The following is a 26043-nucleotide window of genomic DNA, read 5'->3' as shown; positions in this document are numbered from 1 at the left end:
TCAAACACTGCCTGGCCCGGCACAAAAGCCATCTAATTCTATCCTACATCTCTTTTCTTACGCTTTAGTTTTTTTCTTTATTTTAGATTCCAACTACAGTTCTCCATCCCACCCCTCCTCCTGCCCCCCTCAGTCCCCCAGCTCACCCCAATCCCTCCTCCTAATGGATAAGGGCTCCCATGGGGAGTCAACAAAGTCTGGCACATTAAGTTGCATTTGTTTACATTTATTTATTTATGTATTTTTGAGATAGGGTCTCTGAAACTCTCACTGGCCTCAGAGTTACTATATAACCTAGGCCGGCCTCAAGTTTACGTGAATCTCCATGTCTCCCCAGTGCTAGGTTTACAGATGGGAGACACCACACCTGCCCCAGAGTAGTCTTATGAAAATTCATAAATTATCATATAATTTCCCTTGTTTTCAACTTTAGAATGGCTTCCCATCACATTTAGTCAAATGTAAGTTTTTGTTTGTTTGTTTTTCATGATCTAGCCTGGCCTCCCTCTAAGGCTCTGATTCTTACCCTCTGGACTGTGACCACTTTGGCAAAGCTCTATTTACAAAAATATTTACATTATGTTCATAACAGTAGAAAAATTACAGTTATGAAGTAGCAATGAAAATGAGTTTATGGTTGGGCATCACCAACTGTATTAGCGGGCTACAGAATTAGGAAGGTTGAGAACTACTGCTCGCATGTCTTGTCATAGCACTTTCTTCTGCTTACTACTCTGCCTGCAAACTTCTTCCTTTTAGTCTCTGCTATCAACTCCTCCTTGCCATTCAGAAGTAATGAATATGACCCATATGTCATTTCCTTAGAGAAACCCTCTCTGGTCATCTAAGGATTTCCACAAAATCACTCTCTAGTGCAAATTCATATTTCAATTCCCTGCAGACTGTGTGTCACTATCAGAAATAATCTACGTTATTTTGTTCACTTATTTATCTCTTCCTTCTTAAATTTCCTCAAAGTTCTATGAGGGCAGAGGTCATGTCTGGTCCATTCACAGTATCCATAACAGCACCTGAAAAATAGAGGCACTGAGTAAAATAAATATTTGTTGAGTGATCCAATCACTAATGTTTCCTTCTTTTTGTAAATCTTCAAGCAAATAGAACGATAATAGTAGATTCTTCAAGCACAAGGCAAACAATTGGACTAGATGACCTTTTAAGGTCTCATCAAATATTAAGATTCTGTGTTTGTCAAGACAAGTTCCCTGAATTTGTACAACACTTTCCCATTTACAAATTTTTTTGGCAACCATCACTCTGAGCCTCTCAAGAACCTTGTGGAGTTACCAGGGCAAAGCATAAATATAGAGATAGAGCTGCTTTATACTTTGGGTCAACACTGGGGGGGAAGCAAAAAATTTTAAAACTGCCTATGCGGCATAGGAAGTTATTATCTGACCTGATCTATATAGTGAGAGCCTATTGTAAATTTTTAAAAATGGCTGGAAAGATGACTCAGGGGTTAAAGGCAGTTGACACTAAACCTGACAACCAGGGACCCAAATGGTGGAAAGAGAGAATCAATTCCCACAAGTTGTCTGCTGACCTCCATATGAGCACAGCCCCCCAAAATACATTTTTAAATATATAATGCCTCTGCACCAATTGACTTTTAACACAGAAAAATATAAGCAGTGTGAGCTAAGCTCAGGCTCCATATATCCCCATCTATCTCTAAGAGACTAAGTGATAATGATTTTGTGTGCATACCCCATTCAGGACTTATACCTGAGACATCATTTCCTTGTAATTCACATTTCCTGCCCATACCTTTCATGAAATTAGATTGGTGCGGTTTCACACAGTGAGACCTTTATGACTGAAATGTGACCTTTTCCCTAAGTAGTTTGTTCTCTTTGTTAAGGGGAACAACTCCAAAAATAAATGAAGCATTTCCAGCTGGTGGAATGCATTCCAATATGTCTGGGGCAAAGGCAAGGTGTGTGTGTATGTGTGTTTGAGCATTTGCATGTCTATAGGTATGCAGAAAAACAGATGAAACAATTTTGCCATCTTATAAAAAAAAAAGAGAGAGAGAACGAAAACAATGCTTTCAGGATGGTCTCCGGTATGAAATTCTGTTTAGTGGCTAAACAGCCCAAGAAATCATTTCAGAAAGACAACGATAAACTCAGTTGTATGGGCAAGCAGCAAGCCTTTTGATTGATAGTATTCATTAAAGCGGGGACCAACAAATAAGCCAGACTTCTGAAGTATCTAACTGTCCTTGGAACAAGCTTCAAGCAGAAACCGAGCCTGCCGAAGCATGCCCAGATCCTCCACCTTACGACGCAACAGTGCTTAGGATACTTCCCAGAGGGTCTGGCTTCTGATGTTCTGCTAATTGAGTTGGTACTTGCCTCTGGCCTCTGCCCAACCCTGCCTCAGTTTATGGAAGAACATCTTCCCTGGCCTTATCTGGTTCATAAAAAAGGAGGTTAAAGTTAAAGCAGACTTAAAGCACCCTGCTCAATGAGCTAGCAAGACATCAATGGGGTTCAGAAAACACTTGGAGCCTTTAAGATTGGAGTACATTTTACATATTGAAAGGTAAAGGTAAATTAATAAAATCACTATTTGACCTTATTTAGAAAACAGGAAATGCACAATGATGGGTAAATTTAATACTGCAAAATTTACCTCCTAAAGTTCACCTCTCACTACCACTTAGGGAGATCTCAGTTGACCTGCAATTTCAAATGAGAATTCTCATTTAAGTTGCTTCAGCAAGCATAATCTCTGAGGGGAATAGCTACAAGGCATGCAAAACTAGAACACGCAAGTATGAGGAGCACAGGAAAGGCAAGGTTTGGAGAAATAAAGAGGAAAATCATGTAAACTATTGCATGGAAGACTGAGGAGTTTGTGTATTCGTTTAATAACAATTCTCCAGTTGCCCAAGGAAAGTAGATAAACAGACTAAGTGTGATAAAGAAGAAGCAACTTGTAAACCCTAGCTCTGCCACTATCCACAAGTCAAATGAACTGTTTAGTTCCAGGACTCCAAGCAGCGCCAACAAGTCCCATGACTCAAGGATTCCTTATCACTGACCCACTGATTCAACCACTACCACTTCCTGACATCTCAATATTAGCCAAACAATATAAGCCATTTGCCTTTATTGAGTGCTTATTATATTGCAGGATCTAGTCTAAGCAGATCATAGAGACTATTACCCCTTTAGTTTAAGATACCATATGTCCCTGGGGGTAATTAAGACATTATAAATTAACTGAGGGTAATATATCCATCCATTAATTACTAGCTATGAATATCTAGATAGGCATTAAATCCCATTAACAACATGATGAAGAAAAAAGCCTCTAGATGATACCTTTGACAGTTATGTACAAAATCAAGACTAGTTAAAAAAAAAAAAACCTCCACATAATTTAGGGAACTACATTACAGGAAACTCCATTGCCAGGTTGTTGAAATGAATTAAAATCAATATGTAATGTTTACAAATTTTGAAGCTGTGTGTGTGTGTGTGAGAGAGAGAGAGAGAGAGAGAGAGAGAGAGAGAGAGGGAGAGAGAGAGAGAGAGAGAGAGAGAGAGAGAGAGAGAGAGAGAGAACACGTGCATATGCTACAAAACAAATCTAACCAGAAGGGCATTGCTAAGCAATCAATGTACACCCGTGGCTATGCAAAGGGTACAAAGTTTTAAGAGTTACCACAAAACAGAGCCGAGTGGTTCTGTACGGGAGCATTTGTAATGTGTTTATATTCCACCTGAGACAAATGGCACAAAAGGTAAAGAAAGACAAAGGAAGAGCCACAAGGCCAGGGAGGCGAGCAGGAGAGCCACATGGTAGGAGGCCACAGCTCTATGTTCAGAAAAGTGAAACCAGCACAGCACTTGAACTTGTTTGCATGCCTGTGGCAAAAAGAAAGAAAAAAAACCTGTATCCATAAGCTTCAGTAAAACCCACTGTTTGTTTGAGTCAAAATGGCATAGGACAGAAACAGCATGCACAGCACAGTGAGACTAGGAAATGAAACAGACTCGGCAATGGGAAGAGCTCAGAGCTACAGGTGTCTCCAGTAGCATTAGCATCCTAGAAATTCACAGCTTGAAGACCTCTGGGATGAAGGCACCGGTCAACCCTATCAAAGTTTTAAGGATGATAAACTTGCCACAAGCCCTTGATTACATATGTATAGGGTTTTCTTAAAGTGAAATGTAAAAGCCACAGGAGCCAGGGAGTTTTCCAGCATAATTCAGATACTCTGGGCTTCTGAGCTATTGTTTTCTTCTTTACTTTCTTCTCTACTTTTTTGCCAGTTTTCCCTTCTCAAAGCAGGAAATGGGAAATTGAAAGAGAGAGAGGGAGATACTGTAATATACCCAGCTAGATTGCTTCTGAAATCTGCAATCTTTAAGTGAACCTTATAAACAAAGAAAACTGATCAAGGTAAAATAGCATTGCAAGCCATATGCCAGTGTCAGGCAGACAAGTTGCAGCTGTGCTATCAATTAGAACATCCTCATACCCGCTTATGAAGACTGACACTTTGGAAGTAATTAAGTACTAGATATTTGTAGGTAATTGCTGCTGCAGGAACACACAACCTGTGCTGTTGAGAGATCGAAGGCTTGATAGTGGCTTCTTCCTTAGAGACTGCACTGTCTTAATTGACCCTAATCATTTCAACACCTATGGTGTTTTGTGATTGCTTCAAGCACCGCAATTGGTCAAATGTGAGCCAAGGGAGAACTTCTGCCTCTCTTTTTTCCCCCTATGTATCATGAAAAGCAGCAGGGGCATATTGGAATGTAAGACTTAAAGCACAATGACAGAAACATCCCATTGACATGCCAGATTCCCACTATGAACATACATTACAGCATCTAATTTCCTATAACTAGTAGGGGATACAAGGAGGCAATAATCATTTTGTGAAGATGCTGAGTTTGTCAAAGATGTCTCTTTCCATTGAGGAGGGGAAAATCTTAGATGACCATCATTAAAGCTAACACATCAATATTGTGTGTCCCTACCACGTGATCAAGCTCCATACCACTCGTATGTGAGAAAGAGGTTCAATACCAACAGCAAAGAACCGACAGCAGGATTTCTTTTTCCTCTTGTTTTTGAGATAATAGGATTCCATCATTTTCCCTCCTACCTCCCCCCTAACTCTCCCATAAACCCTTCCTTGCTCTCTTTCAAATTCATGGCCTCTTCTGTCATTTATTGTTACATGCATATGTGTGTACATATGTGTGTATGTACATATGTACATGAATATATATTCATGTACATGAATATTTATAAATATGGCCTGCTCAGTTTGTATAATGTTATTTATATGTATGTTTTCAGGGCTGACAATTTGGTATTGGGTAACTGATCTGTGTGCTCTTTCCTGAATAAGACTATTTCTCTACTCTCAACATTCCTGTAGTTCTTTGAGTATTGTTGAAGCCTTTGAACTTTTTCTTATATATTTTGTCAGCCATAAGGAATCATACTATTTATTAACTATTTATCTAAAAAACAAAATAACCTACAAGACATGTAATTCTATGTATAAATACACATGGGTAGTTTTAATGAAATTTTTTCAACTGAGCTGACAATGCTCCCTCCAAGAGTCAAAGACCACCCAACAAAGCCCCCAACGCCAGGCATGAGAAACCTTCCTTTGCATTCTTGGCCACAGCTTTCCAAGAGACTCCCAAAACATGCAGCTTATTGTTATTGCCCTTGGTTGCCCTTCAGAGATGGAAAACAAGTCCTTTTTACTGAAAACACTATGTATATTGGACACAGGGCCCAGAGGTCACTGAGCTGGAACTAATCTGAATGCCTCCTCCCTGAGGACTAGCAGTCTTCCAAAGGAGGGAAGCAACCAACATTCCTTCTCAACTATGATACCCAGCCATAAAGACCATCATGGCATGGCCACTCTAAGGGTGCTATAGTGGCACACATAGCTTGCTAATAGCCAATAGCTCTCTAATTGGCCTTAAGACCTACCCATCAAGAAGGAAATTGTGCCTGGTACTGGAAACAGAGCCAACTGCACAGTGTTAGTGAGGTCATGGATCTTGGAAGATAACTCACAACTGCCACTTTATGGAATTAATATGATTCCTAACTACATTCTAAACTTGTCCTCATACCAACACATAAACTGAGTCCTTAACCCTTGTCTTATTTAGGGTTACTATTGCTGTGATGAAACACCATCACCAAAAGCAAATTTGGGAGAAAAGGGTTTATTTCACTCACAGTTCTATATGACAGTTCATTATCAAAAGCAGTGAGGGTAGGAACTCAAAGAGGGCAGGCATCTAGAGGCAGGAGCTGATGCAGAGGCCATTGAGAAGTGCTGCTTACTGGCTTGCTCCCAGTGGCTTGCTAAACTTCTCATTTTTAAAAATGAATTTATTTATTCATTCATTCATTCATTTTACATCCCAGCAGCAGTTTCCTTTCCCTCCCAGTCTCTCCCCTCACCCCCCTCTATTCTCACCCCCAATTTACTTCTCCTCCATTTCTGTTAAGGAAAGGGTAGGTCTCCCATGAGTATCAACAAAGCATGGCATATCAAGTTCCAGTAAGACTAAGCACTTCTCCTTGCATCAAGGCTGGGCAAGGAGACCAAGTATGAGAAGTAGGGTTCCAAAAGCAAGTAAAAGTGTCAGAGACAGCCCCTGTTCCTGCTTTTAGGAGTCCCATAAGAGAACCAAGCTACACAACTGTCATATATATGCAGAGTGTCTAAGTCAGTCCCATGCAGGCTCCCTGGTTGTCAGTTTAGTCTCTGTGAACCCCTATGATCCCAGGTTTATTGATTCTGTGAGTTTTCTTATCAAGTCCTTGACCCCTTTGACTACTACAATTCTTTCTCACCCTTTTCTGCAAAATTCCCCAAACTCCACCTAATGATTGGCTGTGGATCTGCATCTGTTTCCACCAGTTTCTATATGACACCTCTCTGATGACAATTGGGATAGGCACCAATCTGGTCACAGGAGATGGCCAGTTCAGGTTATGTATCCTCTATTGCTAGGTATCTTAGCTGGAGTCTTCCTTGTAGATTTCTGGGAGATTCCCTTGTGCCAGGTTTTTACCTGACCCTGAAATATACCCCCTTTCCAGTAGTCTCTTTCCTTACTTTCCCTTTTCATTGTCCCCCAGCCTGCTCATGTTCCCACCCCCTGTCCTCAGTCCACTCACAAAAGCTCTTCTATTTCCCCTTCCCAGGGAGATCCGGGCATCTCCCTCGCAACCCTTCTTGTTACCTAGTGACTCTGGGTCTGTGGATTATAGCATACTTGTTCTTTTTTTTTTTAATGGTTAGCATCCACTTATGAGTGAGTGCATACCATGATTCTTTTTCTCAGTCTGGGTTACCTCACTCAGAATGATTCGTTTCTAGTTCCATCCATTTGCCTTCAAATTTCTTGGTGTCATTGTTTTTACCATCTGAGTAATACTTCATTGTGTAAATGTATCACATTTTCTTTATTCATTCCTTGGTTGAGGGACATCTAGGTTCTTCCCAGGTTCTTCAACATACTCTCTTATAGAACCCAAGATCACCGTATCAGGAATGTCACAATGGGCTGCCTTCCCCCTCACCCACATCAATCACTAATTAAGAAAATGTTTCACAGACTTTCTTACAGATTGATCTTAGGGAGGTATTTTCTCAATCAAGGCTCCTTCCTCTTGAATGACTATAGCTTGTGATGAATTGGCATAAAACTAGCCAGCAGACCCCTCATCAAGAAAATATATCTTTGCAATAGACAGAGATCATTACAAAAAACCCACAACAATAAAAATGCAGATTTCTGAGGCCCAGTCTCAATGGGTACATCTATGTGGTGATATTTTGTCTGTGCTTTAACAAATAAAGCTTTGTGATTCCAGTACTCAGAAGTCATATGTCTTTTATCCTAACACTAGGGAGGTGGAGACAAGAAGGGATATGGTTGGCCTGGGAGAAGAATATATGGTGGGAGGATATAGGAGCTCAAGGCCTTCAGTCTGATGTCTTTTACAGACAGCTTACCCCATTGGTGCTGAAGATTTCCTAGAGGTAAGAACTAGTGGCTGGCTGCTCTGCTTCTCTTATCTTCCAACTTTCACTGCTAATATCTGACTCCAGGATTTTATTTAATAAAACTAATTAGGATTTTGTTACATCTGGCACCCAACGTGGGGCATGAGCCAACAACCCTGAGATTAAGAATCTCATGCTCTATCAACTGAGCTAGCCAGGCAATGGAATGCAATCCTAATATAATGCAATGTAACACTTCCAAGCCTAAGGTTCAGAAAACATGTTGAAAAGGAAACAGAAAGATTTTAAGAGTCAGAGAACGAGGAAATTTGTTTATGAGTTTGTTCTTAATAATGCCATAAACTATACCCATAAAGTCACCAATGTGATTGTTTAAACATGTAATGAACAAGGATGACACAACAGTACATTTACATAGAAGTATAAAGGTAGAAGCAACCTTTGAAGACAGCTGCCTCAGTGGATCTCAAGCTGGGCCATAGATGAAAGACTTGGGAGCAGACCTGAGTGGCCACTTGATCACCCACATCAATCACTAATTAAGAAAATGTTTCACAGACTTTCTTACAGATTGATCTTAGGGAGGTATTTTCTCAATCAAGGCTCCTTCCTCTTGAATGACTATAGCTTGTGTTGAATTGGCATAAAACTAGCCAGCAGACCCCTCATCAAGAAAATATATCTTTGCAATAGACAGAGACCATTACAAAAAACCCACAACAATAAAAATGCAGATTTCTGGGGCCCAGATCAAGTGGAAATGGGGGATGATGTGGAATTCTAGTCACGGATGTATTTTAAATATATTTTTATAACTCTTCAGACAATTCTGAGGTACAGCTAGAGTAGAGAAGTACTTATTCATCCAACCCCTTTATAGCTTGTGTGAGAAGGCTCAGACTCACAGAGCAGAGATGTGTCATCCAAGGTCACACACTGTGCAGCAATTCTAGACCTATAATCAAGCCTCTAGACTTTTTTTGTGGATATGTTTTAGTGCTCCACGAAATGCTGTTTCCAGTTAAACTGAGAGAGAAGGCAGGAGTCTAAGGTCACATGATATGTACCCAGAACTGAGTCTTAAATAATGTCATCTCATTATTTAGTTTGAGCACATGGCCAACAGAATTAGGCTTAGTGTCCCATAATTCTGAGAATAACCATATGACCAGAACAGCACATAGAAGGGTCAGCACATAGAAAGAGGCCAGATATGAACTAGACCTCGAGATCAAGGCAAGATTTGGAGGATTTAGAGGAACTTATTTGCTAGGTTGAGATCTGGGATAAGGGTAGGAATGGTGTCAATAAAGGAAATCTAAAAGATATAAAAGGGAATCAGTGACAGACTTGGGTTTTCATTTGTTTCTTTTGACTTTGGTATGTAAATCTTATTTTTTATTATTGGGGAGGCATCCACAGCACATGTAGAGATTAGAGGACAATACTGGGGGGGGGTCAGTTATCTCCTTCCACTTTGGGATCTGGGACTAGAACTCAGGTCATCATGTTTGCATAGGAAGACTTTCACCAACTGCCTTTGTATTAGTTTCTTTTCTTCTTATTCTCATCAAGTAAAAGCTGACAAAGAACTTAAAAGAGGGAAAGTTTATTTGGGTCTCGATTTAAGTGTACAGTCTCTATCATGGAAGGCAAGGCATGCAAGTTGGGTCACAAGGCAGCTGACCATAATGGTAAGGAAATGAAGAGGAACAAATGCTTGGACCCATCGACTGTTTATTCAGTCCATGGGATGGTGCCACCCATATTCAGGATGGGCCTTCCCTTCTCAGTTATACTTTTCTGGAAATATACATACATACTTACCCAGAGGGATGAATGTAAATCTCATAAAGTTGACAATGACGAAACATCATAACCATTAAAAACTATTTCAAATTTAAAAGTATTGAGAAGCACAGAGCTTCTGTATGTCCTTCAGTCATGTTCAGCAATGTTTCTTATTTTGCTTCATTTTAAATCTCTTTCTACGTTGCTCTCTGGTCATCTCTGTCTCTCCATATTTGACACTATACACACATATACATTAATGAGGTTTGTTTGGCATGCAATCCCATAAAGGTAAAATTCACAGATCCCATATACACACATATGAACTATGTAAAATAAAATTTATTTCTATATAGTATATAGAAATATATCATGTTTAGTTGACATTTTCATATAATTTATGTTTATGTATCATTCGAAGGTAGATTACACATACCAATTGCCTTTAACTTTAGATACTTAAGTTTGTACATTCTGCGAACAATGATCTTATAACCACAATTCAGTTTTTAAATTCAAGGAACTTAACACTGCTAAAGCTAGCTACAGTCTATATTTGAATTCCAACAATTGTTCTGGTGATTTCTTTTAAGGTAATTTAACTTCTATAGTACTAGGAGCACCCAAGCATCATGAATTATGTTTAGTATTGAAGAGCTTTTAGCTTCCTTTAATTTCATATGGTTTTTGAACCTTTGTCTTTCAGAACATTGGTATCAAGGATGTATGTATGTATGTATGTATGTATGTATGTATGTGTGTATTCACACACAGAGATGGACACACACACACACACATATGCCTCAGTTTTGTTTTGTCTGAAGTTCTCTTTCGATTAAGTTCAGGAATGCATTCCCAGCATGCAGAACAATGTGCACTACTTCAGAGCATCATACTTGGTGGACACACTCTGTCACATTGATTTTGATCACAAACTCAAGGCACTGTCCAGTTTTCACACTGTATTCTTTCATTATGTAAATAAAAACTATGAAGAAAAACTGTGAACCAGGCATTAAGTAAAGTTCCTCATCAAAAGTCAAAGTTCTTATCTACTGATGATGCTTTCCTGTACTCATATGCATTATGATGGAAAAAAAAAGAGTGTCATTCCTCCTCCACTACTCTATCCTCCCACACATATTGATTGGTACTTCACTGTAATGATGATTTTCTCATTTTCCCCATTTCATTGTTAGTTTATATACTTGACAAGTTTCTATACCTGGCATTGCCATTCACACCGAAGTCTGACGAAAATAGTATAGCAGAAGCCTGCAGGTATCAAATATTCACAGAAAGGACTTAAAGAGAAAGAGAAAGCATGAGTAACCGGCGGCAAAGAAAATTAAAAACCAAGTAAATCTAAAGCAAACCTTGGTGGTTAAGCCCAAGTGATATCTATCAAATACAGTTGTTTCTGGTAATAACCTCAAAATCTAAACAGATTCTACTGTTGTTTCCTTGAAGGCACCATGCCTGCTTCCATGCACAATCTCAGTTTTCAAACACCAACACAACAATGACCTAGTTTTGTCCCTGCCACCAAAAATATGGAATTCAGCTGCAAGTGTCATGACACTTGAATTTCTCACAGCTCCGAAAATATATAGAAGTTCTTGGTGTGGTAGGCAGAGAATGAAAAATTGAACTATAGGAAATGCCAACTAATCTGACAAAAATAATGCAAATTGTGAAAAGCATAATCCTGCTGAGATTTAGGATGTGTTCGGGGTTCAGTTAAGCAATACTGAGATGTTTTTAACAACTCCAAGCTGATGAGGCCTGGGAAGGCTTTATTTTCATTAGATTTAAATTACATGCTCGTTGATGCAAAGTGCTGTCTAAACTGGGAGATTTGGAGTTGTGTTTAAACAAATCTTAGGTGATATAGTTACCAAATTCTTCACCAAAACAGAGAGGAGACAGGTTTGGTAGTGCACCCCTATAAGCGCAGCTATTTGGCAGTCTGTGCCAAGAAGATCCACTGCTTTGAGGCCAGCCTGAACAATGTAGGAAGAACACATTTCAAAATAAACAGATGAAGAATGACAACACAGAGAGAGGAGGCTTTATCTTCTCCGAAGTAGCTTTAAGTTTTTCCTATTTTCATCCTCTTTCCTAAACTCAGCTCAGATGGGCAGCCGAGTCTGGGAGGACACTGAACTTCCAGGACTATTATCTGTCTTCATCCCTCTCCTGTGCGGACTACCGTATAAGCATTTTCTTCTGAAACTGAAAATAAAACCTAAAACAAGGACAAGGCCAACTCTCACTCAGGTTGTGTTACGAGGGTTTTCGGGTTACCTCAAAAATGTAAAAAGTTGCCAGAGAGTGTCATCTGTTTGGGAAAATAATGGAATAGTTTCTATACAGCAATAGTTTCTAAGTCTGAGAAGACAGATTTCTTTTTTATAAAGATCTCCTTCTAGGATACCCAGAACTTGGGGTTTATGTACACACATATAACAGAGATTTCTTGGCACTTATTTTATTAGACTTTATTAGCACTTTAAATCCTTTTCAAAAAGAGACAAGTGTTACTTGTTAGTTGCGTAAATGAATGGTTCAGACTCTAAAACCAGGAAGTGAAGTCCCTAATTTCAATCTCTATGAATGCTCCTTGTTCAACTGGTATGACTGATTTGCACTAACAAAGCCTGACTTCCTGAGTTCCTGCACCATGGGAATCTAGACCATTTTGTTTTTAACCATGTAGAGTCTCTTATCTTCTTGGGAGAATTTCAGCTCAGGTTCCTGACAGGTCCAAAGCAAAGGAATACCGGCTTTTTGTGCATAAAACACTGTAGTTTTAAACCTGTGACATGTTGCAGACATAAGATTCAAATTTGCTCTTAAGCTGCTGTAATACTGTTCCATTTCTGAAATGACTTTGTGATCTTTAAGAGTGCTGGAGTTTCTCCTGGAGCTCTTTGGCCTTGAAATGTACTCATTCGCATTTGTCATATGCAGCCACATTCAACTACAGCAGGGAAATCGCCTAAAAACTGTGAGTTCCGCCTGTTGGAATGCTTCATCATTGCACTCTGGCATCCTCAAACGCAATAAATGTGGAAATGCTGGATTCAAGGGCTTGATTTCCCATCTCGGTGGCCTCACTCCCCTTGAATTAATGTGCTGCCATTGAGTTCAGCAATAAAGCATCTTATGCTAACACAGAAAATATCAACTTCCTTCCTGTCCATATGTGAATTTGGCAAAAGATCAGTAAGAAGGCAGTGTAAAAGTGAAAATGATTTAGCTGCAGTGAATATGAGAAAGAAAATTGAATGCATAACTAACGCCCTACAGAATTTGTGACTCTAGCATATTGGAGAGGTAAAACCTTAATTGAGTCAAGCTTTAGAAGAAAAACATTTTTCTAGTGATAAAGGCATAGATGTATTCTGCAAGTTTTGTTTTAAGTAACATTACATCATCATCAAACAATTGCTGTTTAAAACTGCTTTTTTTTTCCATGCAGTAAAAGCATAAAAGAGGTATTATTCAGTTCTTCCATTCATCACTCTAATGATCTTGCAAGTTCCTCTTCCCTTCCAGGGTACCACTCTTACAACCTGAAGCCATCTGCAGAATGACCTGCAAGCTCTGGATTCAAATAGATCCTAATCAAGTAGAGAATTAAGGAAACATTGATTTCAGAAGTTTCACTAATGGCCTTCTATGTTCCAAACACGTTTAGTAAAAGCATGCTAATTGGAGCTAGAGAGAGGGCTCAGCAGTTCCTGCTCTTGCAGACTATCTGGATTCAGTGCTCAACACCTACGGCACCTACTGCAGTTCACAACCACCTGTAACTGCAGTTGCAGGGGAAATTGAAGCCCCCTTCTGTCCTTCTTGGGCACCAGGTATGGGTGTAGTGCACACACATACACACACACACACTATATCTATCTATCTATATATAGATATTTACTTAAAAATGTAAATAAATCTTAAAAACTGTGTGAGTTATCACCAGCTCTTTCATTTCCATTTTACTTTAAATCACTGATGCCAATTTTCATTTACCTGATATCCACTCTGTCAAATAGATCCTTGTACGCGTACATACTTCTTCCTCCTAAACTACAGTGCTGTTCTCTTCTGACCTTCAAGAGTATCTGTTCCTGTGTGTATTCCCTAACCATAAACCTGAATTTCTTGCACAGGGTATTTCTGAACATGGAAGTTGGGTCTGGGACTGAGCTGGGACCATCCCAATACACTGGGTTATATATTTCTTCTTCATCTCACTACCACTGACCCATTCTACTGCCTTCTAAAATTTTTCATATTAGTACATGCATTCACCATCTGGCTTATAAGATCAACTTGTCTTACACATTCTACAGGAAAGTCCATTTCTAATTTCCTTACTGCCACCACTTTTGAACACATATCTTATCTTTTTCCCAAGTACATTTTTTGGCCATGCTAGCAAATTCCTGACTTTATTTTCCTGGAAGAATATTTTTTCTATAAGGTTAGCAATTATATACCTGTATAATTTATCAACAATTATACATCTAGCATCCTTGATATTCGATACATATGCATGACAAAATAATGTGGTTTTTCATATTTATTTGCTTCTCTGTCCTACCCATTTTAAAGATCTTCTTTACAATATAAATCTAGATCACAAAAGAATGCTTCAGAAGACACAGAAATGTAAATAATGTTGAAAAAATAAATTGAATTGAATTCATCCACTATAGTGTGACTCTAATGGGTAGAAAGATTTATTAATAAACAATAAAATCTTACCAAGTATCCTAGAAATTCTTCTTCAGGAAAATTGTGCACATAAAAAGTACATAAATTTTGTTCTGTTAACTTGATTTGAATACCACATACTACATGAAAGCATCAAACTATTGCGTCAGCAGAAGCTGAGGCAGAAGCCATGAGGGGTGCTGCTTACTGGTTTGCTCCTCATGGTTTGCTCAGCCTGCTTTCTTACATAACAAAAGACCAGCAGCCCAGGGATGGCACCACCCATGACGATCTGAGTTTTCCCACATCAATAACTGATTAAGAAATGCCTTGCATGAGGTTTTCCCTCCTCTAAGACAAGTCTAGCCTGTGTCAAATTAACATAAAACTAGCCAGGACACCTACATTGTCTCTTGGGTTTTAAAATGGTAGTTCCTAAGTAAAAATTTGTAAATTTGAAGAAAAGAAAACACAGAGAAAAGTCAAATTGTTGCACATGAAAAATGAGGTAGACACAGCTTCTGAAGTACTGTAATTCTTTAACATGGCTTCATTGTCCCTCCATGGCATCATCACCTCATTATATTCAGTGGAACAAATGGAGTAGGCATCTTTGTTTTTAAATAGATGTATTAAGTATGATAAAGTGGAAAATAGGAATAACTATAGCACAAAGAAAACAAGTTGTAAATTCAACAGCCATACTTTGAAAATGTGAATCACTAAAAGAACAAGAGGAGCTAGGCAGTGGTGGTACACACCTTTAATCCCAGCACTTGGGAGACAGAGGCAGGCATATCTTTGTGAGTTTGAGGCCAACCTGGTCTAAAAGAGCTAGTTCCATTACAGCTGGAACTATTATAGAGAGAAACCCTGTCTGGAGTAGGAGGAGAAGCAGAAGGAGAAGCAGAAGGAGAAGGAGAAGCAGAAGGAGAAGCAGAAACAGAAGCAGAAGCAGAAGCAGAAGAAGCAGAAGAAGCAGAAGAAGCAGAAGCAGAAGCAGAAGCAGAAGCAGAAGCAGAAGCAGAAGCAGAAGCAGAAGCAGAAGCAGCAGAAGAAGAAGAAGAAGAAGAAGAAGAAGAAGAAGAAGAAGAAGAAGAAGAAGAAGAAGAAGAAGAAGAAGAAGAAGAAGAAGAAGAAGAATAGAAGCCAGTCAAGTATACAGTCTGCCTCATTACACCCAACCTATGTCCAGATAAATAGATAATTTCATAGAGTTTTTGGTGTATCATTTTCATTATTTTGAAGTCACCACTAAAGTGATATTGAAGAAACTCTTGAGTTTCTTAACTTTGAATAAACTTTAAAATTTTCTTATAAGATTGAATTCTGGTTATTATATCTAGAGCAGAGAAAATCATTAACTGATTCTTTAATCAAAATCTTATTTACATTATATGAAATAATCATTCTCTTCTTCAAATGAGATAGATTACTTTCATTAAACTTATTAATGTTCATTAGTAAAAGATAATGTATTTGAACTTTCTGTAGCCTTGGATTGATCACAGAGCTATGGACTCCATCAAAAACCTGTAATATACTTTGGATCTTAAATATCCCTCTAAGTCCCAAGAGTTAAAGTCTTAGGCACAAACTTAATGCTATAATAAAGTGGTAGAGACTTTAAAATGTGAGATTTGGTGAAAGGTTTCAGTCACTGAGACATGCCCTCAAAAAGGACTGTAGGATCCTGGTCATGCCTTACAACAGACCCAAAGCTACTGGGGCCAATCAAGTATGGACTGTAATTTCCTACACGGTGTTAAAAGAAACTTCCTATTTCTAAAGTTGACTCATCTCAGATATTTATTCCAGACAGAGGAAGCTTACTAACTCATGACATGCTGCCATCTAAAATTACGGTACTGGGTCTTTCCAAAGTGAACAAAAAGATGTACTTCTCAATAGGCATAAATATTTAGTATGGAAGACCTCCCCCCTGTCCCAGTGAGGGCTTCCTGCTATCTACCTGACCTTATCTGGAGGATGTCATTAGGCCTGTATGACTGATTTATCTTAGGGATGACCCTTGACACAGTTCCCTGCAAATGTTCTTCCCCTGCTGCCCACATGGTAATTAAGCAAAACTCTAGCTAGTTTTATAGGACCATGCTACCACTAATCCAATTAAGGTAGAATAGGATAGGAGCCTGCCACCTAATGCAAATTAGGATTTGTCACAACTACCACCCCCATCCTATATATCCCCTATACACAGGAGTAAAGTTGAGTTGTCTCATTGAAGCTGCCTCTTTTTTTTTTTTGATTTTTTTTTTGATTTTTTTACTACCATGTTCACAGACCATCCAAAGCTCCCTGTCACGGCTTCTGCTCCTTTGGGACAGGGGGGAGGTCTTCCATATTATGCCAAATCCAAAGAGAGCTGATAAGCCATGTCACACTGCAACCTCTGACCAGCAGGGCCTCCCAACACGTCTCTAATGTAATAATATCATTTATGAGTCCAGCACTGGGGAACATTCTCAGGACTGTCACTGTCCAGCACTAGGTATGTGTATTTGAACAACGTTTCTTCACAAGTTTGGCATGGGTGTTGTACATGTCAAAGATGTCTACATTATAAAATTACTGAATCCCAATTTACCATTTCTATATATCTCTCAATTCATTATGTTTCCAGTGGTACTAACTTGAATTAATAATAATAACAACATTAACTACTTAATCAGCATAAATTGCAAAGAGGTTTTGAAGATGGATTTTTAATTACAAGCATAGGTATATGTGAGTGTGGGGGAGTGCCCATATGTGAATGTGGATACCCAGGTTGGCAAGTGTGGAAATCCAGGTTGATAAATGTGGATACCCAGGCTGACTAGTGTAGATACCCAGGTTGTAAGGGTAGACACCCAGGTTGTAAGTGTAGACACTCAGGTTGTAAGGGTAAATACCCAGGTTTATTTATTAAAAAAAAATTAAAAAAAAAAAAGAAAAAAAAATATTTAGTATGGATATATTATTTTATGGGGCTGAGTAGATGGCTCATTGCATAAAAATGCCTTTGTGCAAGTGGAAAGACCTGAGTTCAAATCCACAGGACCTACATGAAAAGCCAGGTGTGGCTACTCTTGCCTATAGCCCCAGGACTCTGTGGATCAGTGGATTGCTGGCCGCCTGCTTAGCTCTGGGTTCAAGTGAGAAGTCTTGTCTCAAGGATATAGACCAGAATAGGATATTTGGTACCCTTCTCTGGTCTCCATGGGCACATACACATTACATATAACACACAAACACACACACACACACACACCTACACACCGTGAGTTTACTGGCTCTTTCCTTTGGCTTTTATTTTATAATATTGAATCTGGGGCTGACCTAAATTTCTAGCATTATGCTGTTCAATACAGTGGCCATCACTGCTTAATTTTAACTTAATTACAACTAAAGATGATAATTCACAATTATATCTCTTGATTGCACGTGCTACTTTCCAGGTGCTTATTAGCCACATGCCAGGAGAGGTGTCTATAGAGGACATAAGGATACGAATATTTCCATCATCACAGAAAGTTCTACTGAACAGAACTGCTCTAGCACAGCCCAGAGCCCCCACTCCTCTGCTAGTAATGGGATTCAAATGGAGCTCTAATTCCTCAGCTTCTCCCTCCTGACACTCTGAAAAGATTTAAATATTGAAATAAATCCCCTACTATACCTAAGCTTCAGTCAAAGGGGAGACTCTGACAGTTTCATTATTAGCTTATCAACTCACTTCACGATTTTAAAAAAATATTATTCTAAAATCCCATTTATCCAGACCATATTTAGTAGCTGTTTGAAGCCTATTCATTTCCTAGAAACTGACTTCCAGCGCATGACTCCTGGCTTCCTCGCCCCCTAATGTGCTCTATATGCAGCAGCGCTCACAGTTGTGTCCTTTCCGGGAAAGCTTGCTTCTATCGGCTACATTCGCAGACCCATTTAAAATCATGCTCAGGCATTGGCTTTATGTTTTCACAGTCACAGGAAATTACTTCTTTTCATCCGAATTTCATTTCTTTCTTTTTTGATCTTGTTAAGGAAAAGACTGTCTGCCGGGGCAATAAAGCTCTCTGCAGCTAGATAGTTGAAGAAGAAGCACTGACAGGCATATTACTATATCAATAATGCACTGTCCTCACAGACAAAAGGCAGGGGTACGGACCCACCACAGGTGAGGTGCAGGTCTTGAATTGTGTTTCCAGAAGTGAGAAGGGGTTTGGCTTAATCCTTGTGATAATGATCCTTTGGATAACAGCTACCTGGAAGCAGGGTGTCGTGTGTTGTTAATCTGGGGATCAACTTGTGACCAGGACCAGGAATGAGCTTTTATTAAAATTTAGAAATGATTTTAGTGTCAGATCACAGTTTAATTTAGTATCTGATGCTGATGGCCAGAAATGATATAAGGATTTAAAACTACAAGTCACATGTTCTACTCCTTAAGGCTTATATCATATATTTTGAAAGAACTACACAGTATTTTTCCTAGATCCCAAAGATAAAAATGCATTTTGAAGTATAGATCCTGTCAATCTCTCATCCTATATCTATAGAGCAGATATCATTATTTGGTCATGGCCTCCTTTCATGTTGTGTTCAAATGATGCCCAAATGACTCTTACTACATGGCAACTACCATTCAATCAGAATTGGTCTCGAAGATTAAACCTATTTATCATCTTTGCTCTGGAGGTATCCATGAATCAAGCAGCAGATTACTTCTGGAAAGAATATTGTTATGATTCTGACCATTTCTTGAGGTCACAGGAAGGTAGGGAGCAATCAACTTTAGTACAAGTCTTGAGGCAGAGAAAAATATGTGTACAAACATTGCCCTGACTCAAAGATGAAGCATTGACACAGGTAGACGCTTTCCTACATTTACTGTCTTTCTAGTACCTTTGCTCATAACCCATGCAAAAGCTTTAAATTCATGACACTTAAGAACAGGGCATTACTCTAATTGTAAACACTCAAAATTTTTCCAACCACAATTCTAAAAACCACAATATCCTACCATCTTTCTACTGTTCAAGTCCATCTTACAGTATCACCAACAAGTTGTCCACTTCAAATTCTTAGTTTGTTCTGGAGATATCTCCAAAAACATTTGTTCCATCAGTTCTACAGATTTCTTCCTTATACTGTGCCAAAAATCTTTCTGTGGGTTTCTCCAGCCCATTGGCTGTGGTCTGCTTCATGGTGAACTTACAAAATGAGAACTGAAATTGTTGGTTGCTCCATATGGCAATTTGCAGATGTGTGAGAACATGAGCAATCCTTTGTCTCCTGATCTCTGTGCTACCCACCAGTCCACTTGCACTGCTTATCTCCAAGTTCCTTTATCATCAATCTCAAAATTAATAGATCCACAAAATTAACAAGGATCAGGATAGAAAATAATGAAATGGATACTAAAAGATAAACTGCACATACAAACTCTGAGCCACACTAACAAAAATAAGAGATTTAAAGTCACAAAATTATAGGCAAAAGGGGGCTGTTACAACAGGTATCTTGTAATCCAGCAAGTGATTAGGAAATGTTCTAAGGACATACTCCAATAAACTGGAAAACCTATCAATGGAAACATAAACTACTTAAACAAATCTATAACCAAATATGGATTAAAAATAACTTCATTAAGAGTCTCTCAACAAAGAACTTATCAGGACCAGATGTATTTACTACCAAACTCTACAAAATCTTTAAAAACCTGACAGCAATGCTGCTCAAAATACTCTACAAAACAAGAAGGAAAGTATTCCTTTCAACTTTACTCTCATTAAAAAATCCTGTACAACATGTACAATAAAGGAACTTCCAGAGGCATTACCATCCCTACCATCAAGCTCTATTACAGAGTTACAGTCATGAAAACAGCTTTGTATTGGCATAAAAACAGAGACGTTGACCAATGGAATAGAATTGAAGACCCAGATATTAATCCACACACCTATGAACACCTGATTTTTGACAAAGAAGCTAAAATTATACAATGGAAAAAAGGAAGCATCTTCAAAAAATTGTGCCGGCACAAATGGATGTCAACATGTAAAAGAATGAAAATAGATCCATATCTATCGCCATGCATAACACTCAAGTCCAAGTGGACTAAGGACCTCAATATAAATCAAACCACACTGAACCTGACAGAGAAGAAAGTGGGAAGTAGCCCTTCAATGCATGGGCACAGGAGACCACTTCCTAAATGAAACCCCAGTAGGACAGACAATAAGAGCAACAATAAATAAATGGGACCTCCTGAAACTGAGAAGCTTCTGTAAAGCAAAGGACACAGTCAATAAGACAAAGGCAACCTACTGAATGGAAAAAGATCTTCACCAACCCCACATCAGATGAAGGACTGATTTCCAAAATATATAAATAACTCAAGAAATTAGACATTAAAATTCTAAATAACCCAATTTAAAAATGGTGTACTGAACTAAGAAGAGAATTCTCAAAAGAATTTCAAATAGCCAAAAGATACTTAAGGACATGTTCAACTTACTTAGCTATCAGGGAAAAGCAAATCAAAACAACTCTGAGATACCCTCTTACACCTGTCAGAATGGCTAAGATCAAAAACACTATCAATAGCTTATGCTGGAGAGGATGTGGAGGAAGGGGAACACTCATTCATTGCTGGTGGGAATGCAAACTTGTGCAACCACTTTAGAAATCAGTGTGGCGGTTTCTCAGAGAACTGGGAATCAACCTACCTCAGGATCCAGCAATACCACTCTTGGGACTATACCCAAAAGATGCTCAACCATACTACAAATCACTTGTTCAACTATGTTCATAGCAGCATTATTTGTAATAGCCGGGAAGCTGGAAACAACCTAGATGCACCTCAATTGAAGAACGGATAAATTGTGGCACATCAACACTTTAGAGTACTGCTCAGTGGTTGTAAAAGGAGCAGTGGGCTGTGGCCCAGCTTCCAGCTAGCTTTACCTGAAATAATAACACAGAAACTGTATTCATTTAAACACTGCCAAGCCCATTAGTTCTAGCCTCTTATTAGCTAACTCTCACATCTTGATTAACCTATTTTTAATAATCTGTGTAGCACCACAAGACTGTGATTTACCGGCAAGATTCTAACCTACACCTGTCTTGGGCCAGAGAATCATGGCATCTGCCTGACTCTGCTTCTTTCTTCCAGCATTCTGTTTTACTCCACCTATCTAAGCTGCTGTCCTTATCAAAGGCCAAGGCAGTCTCTTTATTTGACCAATGTAAGTAACACATAGACAGAAGAAACACCTACATCAAGTGGTAAATAACAATGACATCTCGAATTTTGCATGCAAATGGATGGAATTAGAAAACACTATCCCGAGTGAGTTAACCCAGACCCCCCCCCCAAAAAATGAATATGATATTGCTTACTCATAAGTGGATACTAGCCATAAACAACTATAGATATTGAGCCTATAGTTCATGATCCTAGAGAAGCTAAGTAATAATGTGAACCCAGAGAAAAACATATGTAGACCCATGTGGAAATTGGAAACAGACAAGATCACCTGACAAAATTTGGGAGCATGGGGGCAGGAAGTAGAAGGAATGGGAGAAGGGGAGGGTTGAGGAGAACTTGAGAGAAAGAGATAGTCAAGATGAAGGAAGAACAGATATGAAAGCAAGAAAAGAGATATCTTAATTAATGGAGCTATTATGGGGTTAGCAAGAAACCTGGCTCTAGAAAAGTTCCCAGGAATCCACAAGGATAACCCCAGCTTAGACCATAATTAATAGAGGAGAGGGTGCCCAAACTGGCCTTTCCCTGTAGTCAGACTGATGATTATCTTAAATATCACCATATAACCATTGTCCCACAACAAATGGAAACAGAGGCAGGGACCCACATCGGAGCACTGGACTGAGCTCCCAAGGTCCAGTTGAAGAGTGGAAACAGTGAGAGTATGAGCAAGAAGTCAAGACCGTGATGGGTTCACCCACTGAGACAGTTTGTCTGAGCAAATTAATGGGAGCTCACCAACTCTAACTAGACTGGGAGTGAACGAGCATGGGATCAAACTAGTCCCTCTGAATGTGACTGACAGTTGGGGCAGAATGAGGGGCCACTAACAGTGGCACTGGGATTTGTCTCTACTGAATATACTTGCTTTGGGGGATCCTATTCTCTTTGGATGTATACCTTGCTCAACCTAGATGTAGTAGGGATGGCCTTGAACTTTCCACAGGGCACGGTGCCTTGCTCTCTCTTAGGATTGGAGGGGGTGGGATTGCATGGTTTTGAAGGGAGTGGGAGAGGAGGGGAGGTAGTGGGAATTTGGATTGGTATTTTTAAAGTAATAAAATATAATAATAATAAATAAATAATAAAAAAATAATAATAATAAAAGGAAACACTATCCTGTGTAAGGTAACCCAGACATAAAAAGATGAATATGATATGTACTCACTCATAAGTGGATGCTAGCTATAAACAAAAGATATTGAGACTATTGTTCATGATCATAGAGACGCTAAGTAATAAGGTGAACCCTAAGAAAAACATATATAGATCACCTGGAAATTGGAAACAGAGAAGATCAAGTGACAAAATTGGGAACTTGGAAGTGGGGGGAGAAGAGAGGGTGGAAGGGCAAGAGAAGGGGAGAAGGGTAGGGCTGAGGAAAATTTGAGGGAATGATATAGTAGTGATGGAGGAAGGACAGAGATGAGAGCAAAGAAAGTGATATCTTTATTGAGGGAGCCATTATAGGATTAGCAGGAATTTCTCTAGAGAAATTCCCTGGAATCCACAAGGATGACCCCAGCTAAGACACTAAGCAATAGAGGAGAGAGGACCTGATCTTGAATTGCCCTGTTTTCAGAGTGATGAATATCTTAAACATCATCATAGAACCTTCATCTAGCAGCTGATAGAAACTGAGGCAGAAACCCTCATCGCAGCATTGGACTGAGCTCCCAAAGTTCAGTTGAAGAGTGAGAGGAATGAGAATATGAGCAAAGAGGTCAAACCCATGATGGGTTCACCCACTGAAACAGTCTACCTGAACAAATGGAAGCTCACCAACTCCAGCTGGACTTGGAAGGAACAAGCATAGGACCAAACTAGTTTTTTTCTGAATGTGGTTGACAGTTGTATGGCTGGGGCAGACTGAGGGGCCATGGACAGTGGCACCAGGATTTATCCCTACTTCTTGTACTGGCTCTTTGGAAACCCATTCTCTTTGGAGAGATACCTTGCTCAGCCTAGATATAGTAGAGAGGGCCTTGGACCTTCCCCCAAAGCAATGTGCTTTAACCTCTCTGAGGATTGGATGAGGGTAGAGTGGGAAGGAATGGAAGGAGGGGAGAAAGAGGGAATTTGGATTGGTATGTATAATGAAAGAAGATAGTTTGTTTTCTTTAAAAAAAATGAATAAATATTAAAAATAAAGGAAGTAACCAAGGAAAAATAAACACTAAGAAAACTAGAGATTAAATCCTTCATGAATAAACATGCAAGCTCACATTAGAGACTTAACAGCACATTTGTAATAGTTGTAATAAAAGAAATAGGCACAAACCTAACCAAAGAAGTGAAATATACCTAAAATGAAAAATTAGAACTCCAGGGTAAATCAATTAGATATAGAAGAAGATAGAAACACCCCCTATACTCATGGGTTAACATAATTAATGCTGGAAAAACTACTACATCTATAGACTGAATACACAGATTGAAAATACTCTCCATATTTTTGATTGTGAGCCTAGCCTTTAACATAAAACTGAGCCATCCTGCAGCATTGTTTGTCATAGCCAGAACCTAGAAACAATCTAAATGGCCCTCAATTAAAGAATGGATAGGGAAAATGGTACATTTACACAGTGGAGTACTACACAGTGGGAAAAGTAATGACATGTTGAAATTTGCAGGCAAATGGATGGATCTATAAAATATTGTATTGAGTGTAGTAATCTAGACCAAGGAGGACATAATATGTACTCACTCTTAAGTGGCTTTTAGACATAAAGCAAAGAAAAAAACAATCTACAGTTCAAAATCCCAGAGAATCTAGACCACAAAGAGGACCTTGAGAGAGACATACATGGATCTATTATACATGGAAAGTGGAAAAAGAAAATATCTCCTGAGGAAATTGGGAGCATGGAGACCATGGGAGTGTTGAAAGGGAGGGGAGAGGAAGGAAGGGAACAAACAGAAAATGTATAGCTCAATAAAGTCAATAAAAAAGAAAGAAAATAATCTCCATATAATCTCTAATGATATTATTCACAGAAGTTGAAAATAATCTCAAAATTTGTATGTACATGGAAAACACCTCAATAGCCAATACCTAGTGTAAAAGGAATAGTATTATATCTTATTTTAAGGATGCTGCAGAGCCATAGTAACAAAAGGAGAATGGTACCAGAACAAAGACAGGCATATAAACAAACAGAATAGAGGACCCATTAATTAACACACTACTGTAGCCATCTGAATCTCAAGAGTGGTGCCAAAACCATACATTGGAGAAATCAGATTGTTCAAAAATTATATCTGGGAGACTAGCTATCCACATGTGGAAAAATAAAACTAGATGCTTATCTTTCATCCTTCACAAAATTCAGTTCAAAACAGAACAAACACATCAGTGTTAGATATGAAATGTACAAAGACTAGAGGAAAATACTTCAAAATAGAAGAATAGTCCATGGCTTTCTGAATAAGGTTCCAATAGCTCAGGAAACAATACTGAGAGTTAACAAATGAAATTGTATGAAATTAAAAGACTTCTGTACACCAAAGGAAACCAACAACAGAGCAAGGAGACATCCTACAAAATGAGGAAATATCATTTGTCAGATATTCACGTAACAAGAGATTAATATCCAAAATACATTTTAACTTCAAAATTAAATTCCATGAAAACAAATAAGCAATAAACACACACACACACACACACACACCTATCACTTGTTTTTCTCATATGTGATATCTACATATCTTTACATACATGAAAGTAAAAGAGATATTAAATAGGGTTTATTTATATTACAATTGGAAGTGGGAAAATAGTATACTAATGCATTATATATCTGTATGAAGTTTTTATGGTGAACCTCGTCATTTCGTACAATTATGACAAGTTAAGAAAGATGATTGATATTTTCATAAATAAATGTTTTATAAAAAATGAAAGTAGGCCAGGCGGTGGTGGCACACACCTTTAATCCCAGCTCTCAGGAGGTGGAGACAGGTAAATCCCTCAGGAGGCCAGCCTGGTCTACAGCAGCTAGTTCCAGGATAGCTAGAACTGTTACACAGGGAAACCCTGTCTTGAAAAAAGAAAGAAAGAAAGAAAGAAAGAAAGAAAGAAAGAAAGAAAGAAAGAAAGAAAGAAAGAAAGAAAAAAAGAAGGAAGGAAGGAAGGAAGGAAGGAAGGAAGGAAGGAAGGAAGGAAGGAAGGAAGGAAGGAAGAGAG

The sequence above is a fragment of the Alexandromys fortis genome, unplaced genomic scaffold, assembly GCF_014885135.2.
Source record: "Alexandromys fortis isolate MF-2015 unplaced genomic scaffold, M_Fortis_MF-2015_v1.1 scaffold_224, whole genome shotgun sequence".
Classification (NCBI taxonomy): Eukaryota; Metazoa; Chordata; class Mammalia; order Rodentia; family Cricetidae; genus Alexandromys; species Alexandromys fortis.
The sequence above is the reverse complement of the archived record's forward strand: the minus strand, read 5'-3'. Positions refer to the sequence as shown.